Source organism: Chanodichthys erythropterus, chromosome 3, assembly GCF_024489055.1.
Source record: "Chanodichthys erythropterus isolate Z2021 chromosome 3, ASM2448905v1, whole genome shotgun sequence".
NCBI classification, from domain to species: domain Eukaryota; kingdom Metazoa; phylum Chordata; class Actinopteri; order Cypriniformes; family Xenocyprididae; genus Chanodichthys; species Chanodichthys erythropterus.
In genome coordinates, this window is record NC_090223.1 from 54,045,562 (window position 1) to 54,057,814 (window position 12,253).

The following is a 12,253-nucleotide window of genomic DNA, read 5'->3' on the forward strand; positions in this document are numbered from 1 at the left end:
AAAACTAATTGTTGATTCACGTTGACTTTAAAAAAACTATTTAAAAAAACATAAATCTGAGAATTTATAATGCTGAATCACAAAAATGTATGACTAAGAATAACACTGAACAAACATTTCTATTCATCTCAGGTTCAGTCAGCTTAGTATATTGAAGCAAATGGCTTTGTCCCATTCAGATCAACAACCGACAGACCACAAAAATCCACCATCAATAGACAGCATTGTATAGAGCAGAAGGCCTGGTGTGGCTAGATGCAATAATGACTTCTTCATGGTCTCCTGAGAAAAATGGGCTACTGTATGGCCTCATAATGAAAAATGAGAATACATGAAGACAGGAAGAATCCACGTCAGCTTGATCTAATCTAGTTTCACATCTTGCACCCTACTCAATATATACTGTAAAACATAGTATCACAATGTTATGTGTCATTCTGCTATAAGTATGTCAAAATAATTGAGCTATTTATTTTCTTTATCTGTCAGGTAGTCTTTTTTGAAAGATTATTTACTGGTCACTATGAACTTGGAAAAGAGCTGTGTGAATGTTCATTACAATTTTCTGTGTGTGTGTGTGTGTGTGTGTGTGTGTGTGGCAGCATACACTTTTAGAAGAACATGATGGTGAGTAAATGACTGAAGTTTCATTTTTGGTTGTCCTTTAACATTTAGACATATATGACCAACTAAAGAACCCATGCAAAAATCCATTTCAGATAATCCACTTTTATCTTTACTATCTTTATTGTATTTTACAACCTTCTGCAGTTAAAGGGCATTGTTGAGATTCAAAGGTTGATAACTGATGTCTGTGTCTAAAAACACAACTCAAAATATTTTCTGTACATTCTGTACAATGGAATACCTGTTTGTCATAAAACTGATGCCATAATATTACAATCCTGCTGTAAATAATGTGAAATTAACAGCCCAATATAAACAGACCTGACTATGGATGAGATAAGTGAATCAAGCATGATATTGACATGATATAGTCATGCAGTGTATGATGATTATATCATGACCAACTTCATCTGTTCAAATTTTCTCCTGTATGTGCTCTATGAACACAGTTACAGCAGCCAGAGAAAAACTAATGTTAAAAAGGTCAAGAGCCCAACTAAAGCAAACACTGATCACCATAATAGTGAATTCAAACTTAATAAAACATCAATATCTAAACCTCTACAAAAATAAGATTTTTTTTTTTTATCACAGAAATATATTATAGTGAGAGAAGATGCTGAGATCTAGAGGTATCTGTTAATGTTTAAGTTTCTGTTGCTGCCAGTCATTTGACACTTTTTTTTACAGTGAAGTTTTTTTTTTTTTAATTAGGATATTTTATTTTAATTTTACAATTTTTGTTTTCATTTGACTGTTTTTTATTATTATTATTTATTTATTTATTTAACTTTTTTATACAATTGACCCTTCGCCGGGAGTTTAATTGAAAAGGCGATCTAATCATAATGCCGAATTCGCCATTTTGTTTGACAAAGCAGTCAGGGGCGTTAGCAGATTAACATCCGTGGACTTGAAAAATGGTGTGTACTGAAGTCTTTCCGCAGTTGAAACAACATTCCTTCTGATGTTCATTCATGTTTATTTGATGTTATAAATGAACTAGTAGGGGGAGATGATCAGCTCACGAGCCGCGTGAACTGAGGCACTACGGCGATCTGTCACGACACATTAAAGAGCCACAAAACTGTATTTATTGTTTAATTTTTTTTTGACAAATGACAAAATTTGAAAATCGGAAACTTTGTTTCATATCAAAAGTAACCTTTTCTGTCTTGTCAGTTTCCCCTTTGCTCCACAATGTATTTTTCACTGCGTGAGAACATTATGTGTGTTGTGACAGCGGCATGGCTTGTCAGACATAACTAAAGGGGGCGGGTCTTTCCGGACGTCAGTTGTGAGCATTGGTGCCAACTGTCCTTTTGCACCATCTAGTGCATTTGTATGCACTTTAAGAAAACAAAAAATATATACTGTATAATAGCGTACTTTTTCTGTATAAAAAAATGAGAATGTGTAATTATTAATAGCATAATACTGAAAATAACAGATGAGTAGTTAATTTTACATATATTGTTTATATTTTCCAGAGTTTTGAGTTCAGCTTAAAATAAAATTACTGTTAGTTTTTTTCTGTAAAATCAGGATTTTACAGTTGCACTCCTATTAATTATGAATTGGAGAAAGTGCAATACGCAATATGGTGGAATAAGTCCCGCCTTCCAAATACAACAGCCAATCGTTGATTGGTAAAGTCATTGCCTCACTGCAACTGCCATTAGAAGCTTCGGTTGCTATAGAAACAGTCAGTGTTCTGAGACTCGCTCTTATAGCTGCACATGAGCATTGGCTGGTCCAGCCTGGAAAATAAGCTTTTTTTAATGCTATTTTGAGCATAAGAAATATTTATGGGACAGTTCATGTCTGATTTTGTTGCCTGATTTGAAGTATGTTATATACATGCGAGTTCGGCAAGCAGTTTTTTAATTTTTAGGATTCCATCTATTCAAATAGATAGGACTTGGTCTTGGAAGCCCAAAATAGCTGCCTAGAGGCATTGCAAAAATGCCCACCAAGTGAACAGACTTTCTTTGAAAGGGACTTTCATACTGCGGGAGTAGATGACACCGTCATATCTATAGAAGTGGATGTTCTCCAGACAGTGGAGGAATCTATAGCTGACCATTATGCCCAAATCAATGTACAATTTAAATATAGACTATAGACAAAATGAGAGGATGGCTGGTTTACTCACTATTATTTGTGTTGACCAATATGGGGTCCACCCTGTAGAGGAATGCCCATGGATGGTGGGTGGCATGAACCTCACATGAGCGTGAGATTAAGACCATACCAAGAAGAAGAACAAAACAGCAAAAGCAGACTTTTTGTGGTATCTTGATGTGATTTTGTTGTATGCAGTATAGAGGCGTGACAGGGCTGGGGAGACATGGCAGGGGAAGCTGAATGAAAAATCGCTTTGGAGATGAGAGTACGCAGGGTGTCTCCTCAGCCGTCGTTTCCTGTCCGGAAAAATCCATTCATCATTTTCACGTCTGTGTGTCACAGCTTACTTTGGCAATGAGAGAGACTGTGGTAATGATGACACGAAGGATTGATGAGGTGCGTTTGGGGGGGGCGGATGGTCAAACCAGATGTAGACAGTGAAGCTGGAAAGAAAAGAGGAAAAGAATCATCAGTGCACTGATGGTTATGATGAGATCCTCTCCATATTTACATCAGATGCTTTCTTGATCACCATAGAGGAGAGTGTGTGTACTTCACAGAGAAAAATAACAATTCTGTCATTATTTACTTACCCTCATCTCATTATTTACTTTATCATATGACTATAAAAAAACTTACAAGTCATATGTACTGTTGTTTTGTCTTTTTTGAAGCATGAACAATTCACCAAATCATGTTCAATGTATGCAAAAGAGCAGCTCAGTATATCTGCCTAAAATCTTATTTTATTCTCCACAAAAAAACTACGGATTTGAAATGACATGTAGTTGAATAAGTGATATTTATTTTTAGGGTAACTATTGCTCAAAGCTGAATTTGAATGTGACTTGCGACATGTGGCAGTTTTATGCATCTGATTCATGCATCACTAGATTTTTTTTCCCACCTTCATCAAGATATATGGGACTCCATTTGCTAAACATCTGGATCCGGCAACAGCTGTCACCTCAAACACCTGTTCAGATTCAACTGAGGCATGAAGAAAAGCTTTGTGCAACAGTATAGCTCCCCACTGTGGGATCCTGTCCTTTGTACGCACTTTTTAATTATAAAACAATCAAAGAAAGGTAGATAGAAGAAATGCTAAATATTTGTATTTTTCAATACACACAGTAACTAACCTAACAGGCTAAGTAACTAACCTAAACTTCCCTTTTCTCGTTTTTATTTCAGGCACTGATTTTTCTACCAGGAACTACAAATCTAGTTACACCTTTTTCCTAACGAGCCTACTGCATTTTTGTTTATGGGAGGCACTTCCGTTTTGGTGAAGCTTTTACACTTTTAAATTTCCTTTTAATGTTGGATGGTTGAAGGGTGAATAGAATAACATCATCTCATTGTACTCAGTTTTTGAAAATGCTTATTTCGCTGATTGTTTAAAGTTTAGCTGAAATCACTCCAATAATTCACGTAACGCATCACGGGGTGTAGGGAAAAAGGTTGATAGAATAGGAAAGAATAAAGGGATTGTTCACCCATAAATTAAAATTCTGCCATCATGTACTCACCCTTAGTGTTGTTCAAACCTGAATGCATTTGGTTATTCTGCCAAAACAAAAGATTGACTGAAGAATGTTGGTAAGCAAGCAAGTTTTGGTGGCCATTGACTTCCATTGTATATGGACAAGAAAACACTGAAACGTTTCTCAAAATATCTTCTTTTGTGTTCCACGGAAGAAAGAAAGTTATACAGGTTGTGAATACATGATGGTAGAATTAACATTTTTGGGTGGTCTATCCTTTTAAGAGTTAAATATGGATGAGTTAAATGTTAAACATTGATGAGTCTCCAAACTCTTTTCAATCACCTTACTACCTGTCTGCTTGATCCTATCCCCACTTATCTCCTTCAAGCCATTTCTTCCTCATTTATACCCACACTCACTCATGTCATCAACACCTCTCTTCACACTGGTACCATTCCTGCAGCATTTAAGCAGACTTTGACTTCCCCACTGCTTAAGAAACCCACTTTAAACCCAGCGCTTTTAGAAAAATACAAAACGGTATCCCTTCTTCCATTCATTGCAAAGACACTTGAGCAAGCCATGCTCAAACAAGTTTCTGCCTTTCTCACACAGAACATCCTCCTAGACAGCAACCAGTCTGGCTTCAAAAGCTGCCACTCAACCGAGACTGCCCTGTTCTCGGTTATTGAAGATCTGAGGCTGGCAAGAGCAGCTTCCAAATCATCAGTACTCCTCTTGCTGGATCTGTCTGCTGCTTTTGACACAGTTAACCACCAGATCCTCCTGTCAACCCTCATGACAATGGACATCTCAGGAAGCGCACTCCAGTGATTCAAGTCTTATCTCTTTGGTAGGTCCTTCAGGGTGTCTTGGAGGGGTGACGTATCTAAGACACAACGTCTAGCTACTGGTGTGCCTCAGGGCTCGGTGCTTGGCCCACTTCTCTTCTCCATCTACATGTCATCACTAGGATCCATCATTCAGAAACATGGCTTTTCATATCACTGCTATGCTGATGACACAAAACTCTACCTCTCATTCCAGCCAGATGATGCTCGCATCTCAGCCTGCCTGACAGACATTTCTTACTGGATGAAGGACTATCACCTTCAACTCAACCTTACCAAGACAGAACTGCTTGTGATCTCAGCCAACCCATCACATCACAACTTCTCAGTTCAGCTATAGGCTCACCAACAATAACTCCTTCCAGGACAGCAAGGGAACCTTGGAGATCAGTTAAACTTCCCAGACCATATTGCTACTTGCATATTGCCCTGTCCTGCAAATTTGCCTTATACAAATTTAGGAAGATTAGACCCTTCCTATCGGAGCATTCCACACAACACCTTGTCTAAGCTCTTCTTCTATCCACCTGGACTATTGTAACACTCTCTAGGCAGGCCTTCCAGCATGTACTGTCAAACCGCTGGAACTGATCCAGAATGCGGCAGCCCAAGAGAGTGCACGTCACACCTCTCTCTTCAGTTTGCAATGGCTGCCAATAGCCACTCACATCAAATTCAAGGCACTGATGTTTGCCTATGAACAACCACTGGCTCTGCAACCCCTATACCTAAACTCACTACTTCAAACTTGTGTGCTATCCAGAAGCTTGCTTTCTGCAAGTGAATGGCTTTGTGTTGCCATCCCAAAGAGGCACAAAATCACTTTCATGGACCTTTACCTTGATTGTTCCCTGCTGGTGAAATTCAACCCGAGCAGCCATTTTCAAGAAATGGCTAAAGACGCATCTTTTCATCATCACTTGACCCACTAATACTAACACTTTCTATTCTATTTCTATTCTATCAATGTTTTTATATAAAAAAAAAATTACTATGTGTACTGTGACTAACTGGGACTAGTCACATCACTTACATATTGTTGCTCTTTTGTTGTTCAACTGCTCCTATTGTTCTCTTCATTTGTAAGATGCTTTAGACAAAAGTGTCTGCTAAATGATTAAATGTAAATATCTAATTGCTGCGGTGGCCTAAATTGACTTTGCATGCTCAGAATTTGTGTCCAATTTAAATGACAGTAGTGTGCTGATCTCCCTCTAGTGGTTGAAACAGATAACTACCATTCACATGGTCGCTTACATTAAAGGTAATGAAGGTTAATACCTACACAGCACATCTGTGCCGAATGGCTAAATAATGAGTAATAAAAGCATTCAGTTGAACCTTCTCAGAAAAGATTGAGGAATCTTTCTTTTCTGTCTTCTGGCTCTGGGCATTTGAGTGTGTATTTTGTAGCTCAGTAACTCAGTAGCTGATCAGAACCAGGTGCACGACTTTTTCCATGTGTTTTCCATTTGAGCAGATGAAAATGGGGCTCAATTAAAACCAAACACATAGCCTGTCAGTTGTGGAAAGAGTTGAGCTTTTGTCAAAGCAGATTCCTGCTCTTGAGAGGAAAGAAAAACACAACTAAAATGATTACCTGAGCCTGTGAAGACACACTGGGGATTCGGATGCATTGAGTAGGAAACAAAACATGTCTTTTCTTTTTTGTAAATCAATAAAAGGCCCTCAAAACAAGGACAGAGTCACATCTGTTCATAAATACCATGAATGTAAAAATTTGAATGTCATACCATCTCTTGGCCTTGTTTTGTTTTTTAATGAACTTTTTCCTTTTCTTTTTGAGCTTTTGTTATCATATAAAATTTTGAACATCTGACTTGCAGTGAATAGTTTTGACGTTTCTTTTCCTCATTCCCTTTAATATGAATGTTCCTCATATTCTCACTCATGTCTAAGCTTTCCTGAGCAGATACGCTACATGTCCACACATCACAATACAACAGGAGATGAATCAGGAGATGTGGATCATTAGAGAACAAGAACACTCAGCCAATAGAGAAACACAATACTTCAGCTGAGGAGCAAAACAAGCAAGGAAGGAATAATGAAAAGGAAAAAGAGTTTAAAGGGATGGGATAAAAATAAAGGAAGAAATTCAAGGAATAATAGAAAAATAAGCAAGTTGACCAGTGACTAATATAAATTTGATTCTATTTAGTTTGATTTGATTAGACTCAACTCAAGAAACACTGCAATCGCTGCATTTAGGTTTAAATTTGATTAGTTATGATTTAATTAATCCACACTTTAGTCAACTCAGTTTAAATTAATTCTGCTCAGTTGACCTTACAGCAAATAAATGACTGACAATCAAATGAATAGCCAATCAAATCACTACATTGAAAAGCCTTGCATTGAAAATCCACCATCCAGCTATACTGAACTGTCATACATACACAAACCTCCTTTTTTGGCAAATTCATTTAAAAGGTTAGTTCACCCAAAAATGAAAATTATGTCATAATTACTCACCCTCATGTCGTTGCACAGCCGTAAGACCTTCATCCATCTTCAGAACACAAATTAAGATATTTTTCATAAAATCCAATGACTCAGTGAGGCCTCCATTGTTTTAATTAACACTTTCAGATTCCCAGAAAGCTACAAAAGACATATTTAAAACAGATCATGTGACTACAGTGGTTCAACCTTAATGTTGTGAAGTGATGAGAATAATTTTTGTGCACTAAAAAACTAAATAACGACTTTATTCAACAATATCTAGTGATGGGCGATTTCAAAACACTGCTTCATGAAGCTTCAAAGCTTTACTAATCTTTTGTTTCGAATCAGTGGTTCAGAGTGTGTATCAAACTGCCAAAGTCACGCCCCCAGCGGTGAACTTTTGAAATTTCGAAACACTTATGACGTAATGAAGCCTCATTTACTGAAATCATGTGACTTTGGCAGTTTGATACACGCTCCGAACCACTGATTCTAAACAAAAGATTAGTAAAGTTTTGAAGCTTCATGAAGCAGGGTTTTGAAATCGCCCATCACTAGATATTGTAGAATAAAGTCGTTATTTTGTTTTCGTTTTTTTGGCGCACAAAAAGTATTCTTGTCACATCATAACATTAAGGTTGAACCACTGTAGTCACTGTGGTTCTGTTAACTGTTTTAAATATGTTTTTAGTAGCTTTCTGGGCATCTGAAAGTGTTAATTTTCTTGCTGGCAATGGAGGCCTCACTGAGCCATTGGAGTTTATCAAAAATCCTAATTTGTGTTCTAAAGATGAACGAAGGTCTTACGAGTGTGGAACGACATGAGGGTGAGACAGAATTTTCATTTTTTGGGTGAACCCTTTAACTATGGAAATAAAAATTGTTGGTTTATTTAATTTAGTAAAATTCTATATACTGAGGAAATAACTACTAAATGCACATGGGCTTCATCCAAGATACTTGTGTGTCTGTTGACTTCATCTTATGTGTGGATTAGTGAAGTTCCTAAACATAATTTAGGGAGGAGCGAGCCCATCTAATCTTCCAATCAACAGCCAGAGTATATAAGCAGCTGCTTACCTCTCTTCAGTCTCAGTTGTTTCAGCATCCCTCCACCTCCCCAAACTCCACCTTCATTTCAGGTACCTTGCCCTATGTAATCACATCCTATTTATTCACTGGGGGGTGTATCAGAGCTCGAGTTGAAGATGCTTCATTGAGCCCCTCCTCAGTGGACAGCAAGCCAAATTAGCTAACCTAATACCCTAAAGATTATATGGGCAAACAAACTCATTAATTTGGTTTTATTTGAAAAACAGAAGCATGCTGAATGGACTCTGATAAGTAGTAATGGTAACACTTTATTTTAAGGTGACGTTGTTACACGTTACTACATGTACTTACTAACAGTCCATAATGCATAATTACAAATAACTAACCCTAAACCCTCTATAGTAAGTACATGTAGTTAATTAATAACACTAAGTACTTATTTGAGTAAGTACAATGTAACTACATCACCTTAAAATAAATAATAGTGTGACCTGCAGCCAAACACACATACACAAATGCATTATTTACACCTTTTTGCATCTGTGTCCATTATTACACATTTGTCCAGTGTTAATGTCAATGTTTATGACACGTTGACTGTCTGAATTTTGGACACTGGATAATTCTGCACCTCCCTCTAATTTCTGTGCTCTTTCTATAAACACTAGTGAACTGTGAACACTGTTTTTGCCACTATTACCCAGAATGAGATCATAGGGTCACAGGCTGAGGGAGAAGGTCACGTTGGCTTCTGGCAGTCAAACACAACATGGCATTGTGTCTGGCTTCAGAGCATTGCGGCTGAGGGCACAGTCCAACATGTGAGGATATCTTACCATAGATGTAGATACTAAGAGGCAATGTCTGCCACCTCACACACCTGGGAGGGCTCAGATGCTCTCAGCTCCAGCTGTGCCAGATATACATCTGCAAACATCTGTTCAGTGAGTGATGTGATGTGTCATTTTGAATCTGTCTTTCTTAAAAAAACTAAAACAAAAAACATACTTACAAAGGAAAATCACTAATTAATATACATAGCAATCATCTAGTGCTCTTGCAGAGATGGTGTTACCCCAATAGAAAGGAATAAATCTTTAATATTTCAATAGTTTCTCCTGGACAACAAAGAGATTAGATGAAGACCAAACTGAGACTTTTGTTGAAGTAAGAAAAGTCCCCAGTAACCTCACCTGTCTCCTTTCAGCAGAGATCAATAGTATGTGCTCAGATTGATCTCAGGAAAACATGAAGACCATTTATCCAAAACTCTTATGCAAAGTAAAATATTACCAGGACATGTTCTCCATTTTCATGAGATTTAACTGACAAGATATCAATGTCTGCAATATATGAACTCAAATATCAAATTCTGACCAAATGTTCTGAGCTGCTAACCAGTAGTTGATACTTAAATTAATTGAGACCTCCATTAATTCCCCAGTGCTATATATTAAAAATACAACCTCTAAGCAATAATATTTTCTTTTGGGTGTCACGGTTGCATGTAGTGTAATCCAAAGAAGAGTGACAAAGAATGAACGGGAAATATAGAAACTTTATGAAACATCAAGAACATGAAACACACAGAATGTGTTTTTGCTTTGAAAAACGTGAGACGCGGAAACATCTCGAGAAATGTTTTTTAAACATTAAACTAATTGAGCGCCGCGATATGTGCGGAATGCTGCAAAAGTCATACACATCCATCTAGAGCGTGTTTGCATAGAAAAAAATGGAAAAGTAGCGCATTGGAATGGCAAACCCCTTATTGGTGTGTTCACGCCATGTTGTAATTACTGTAACTATGAGATTTCAACTTATAAAAAAGCATTCACGTCCTTCATAGTGCTCGTAATTACAGCTTGCAGGATGGGAATTTTCTGAGATCTCATACTTATACCATGTGACCATTGCAGATTCCTTTAGGTGTTGATAGTGTTGCCATAGAAGCACATAATTCCCACTTTGAGGACGTGAAGAGCTCCAAATGGAACGTCATGTGTTGTCATCTCGAGACTGTGATAATTATGACATGGCCTGAACGCAGCATTTATACACAGTGAATGATCATAAGCACAACAAGGAACAGGTGTGCACTAATTAGAAACCATAGTAACAAACAAGGACATGAATTCAGCCAGTTGGAACAATGAAAACAAAACAGAACATGCCCATTATGCTGGGACAGTATACTGTGAAACAGTAAAAATATAAAATAAACAAGTGTGTGTGTTTCTAGACTGCTGTGCTCAGACCCAATTGAAGAAAAAAAAAAAAACCCACTGAGTTTCAGGAATTCTGAAAACACAAAGGAGAAAGGAACCCAAACCGATCAATTACGGCCCCCTCGATGACACGCAGGGAAATGGTTTCATACTTATCTTAGTAGGCATTAAGCGAGGCGGTCAGCACTCGCTGTGTGTGCTCTGAAAACACCAGTATTAAGCAAGCACATTCAGTCTTTAAATGCCAATGAAAATAAAGAGAGAGCTATTGCACTCCAAAACAACAGGGGAGAAAACTAACAGAGCGTGACGGAGAGCGAAAACTAACACTGCTTGAAGGACTTCATAAGGTCTTGTGGCTCTCTAATATACGACCGTTGTAAATTCCCTAGTTAGCGTCCTCGAGGTCAGACATTTAATGTGTTGCTTCAGATGATAGCAAGAGCGTTTTACTGAAAGATCAAATGTTTATTGGCGAAACAAACACTAACCAGACTGTGCAATTTATTACATAACTCAAATTACTCAAAAACAACAGTGAAATGAAGTGTAAGTATTGCATTAGCTCAGACTACTGTCTATATAATGGGGCTAAAGGCACCTTAAGAAAAATGTGCTATTCACTATATATATATATATATATATATATATATATATATATTTATATATATAAAACAACATTTTATGTGAATATATGTATGAGGTGGCGAGGGGGGCTTTTTACCCCACAGACACACAGGGTAAAACCAGCATGGGGCAAAAGGATTGATACAAATACTTTAGCTAAAATAATATGTTTTTAATAATGTAGTTAATACTTGTTCACTTTAGCAAAGGTGCTATTTTCTGTTCATTTTGATAAATAAAATAATTCATTCAATAAATATGTCAAATGTCAATATAAAAATATATGGTTTCATTATAAATATGGTGATTATCGCTAAGGTGGACACCCAACTTTACCATCTTAATCTAACAATGTCCTGTCAACAAATGGAAAATAATCCCATGATATTTAACAGTTCCAGTAATATATTATTATTATATCAGTAATATAGTTTTCACATTTTATTTATGCATTTTAATGCTGGGAAAATGATTAATCGTGATTAATCGCATCCAAAATAAAAGTTTGTGTTTACATAATATATATGTGTGTGTGTGCTGTACTTATTTTGTATATTTAAATACACACAATAATGTATATATTTAGGAAATATTTCCATGTATACTATACATATGTCTATATAATTTATATTATATATAAATATAAATATTAATAAAAAAATTTATACAATTATTCAATTAAAAGCTACCCTAAGAAATTAGTTTTAAGGTGAGATTTAAAAATGCTAAGAAACTGAGTTTGCTAATGAAGAAAAAGGCCCATCTCACATGAATCTTAAGC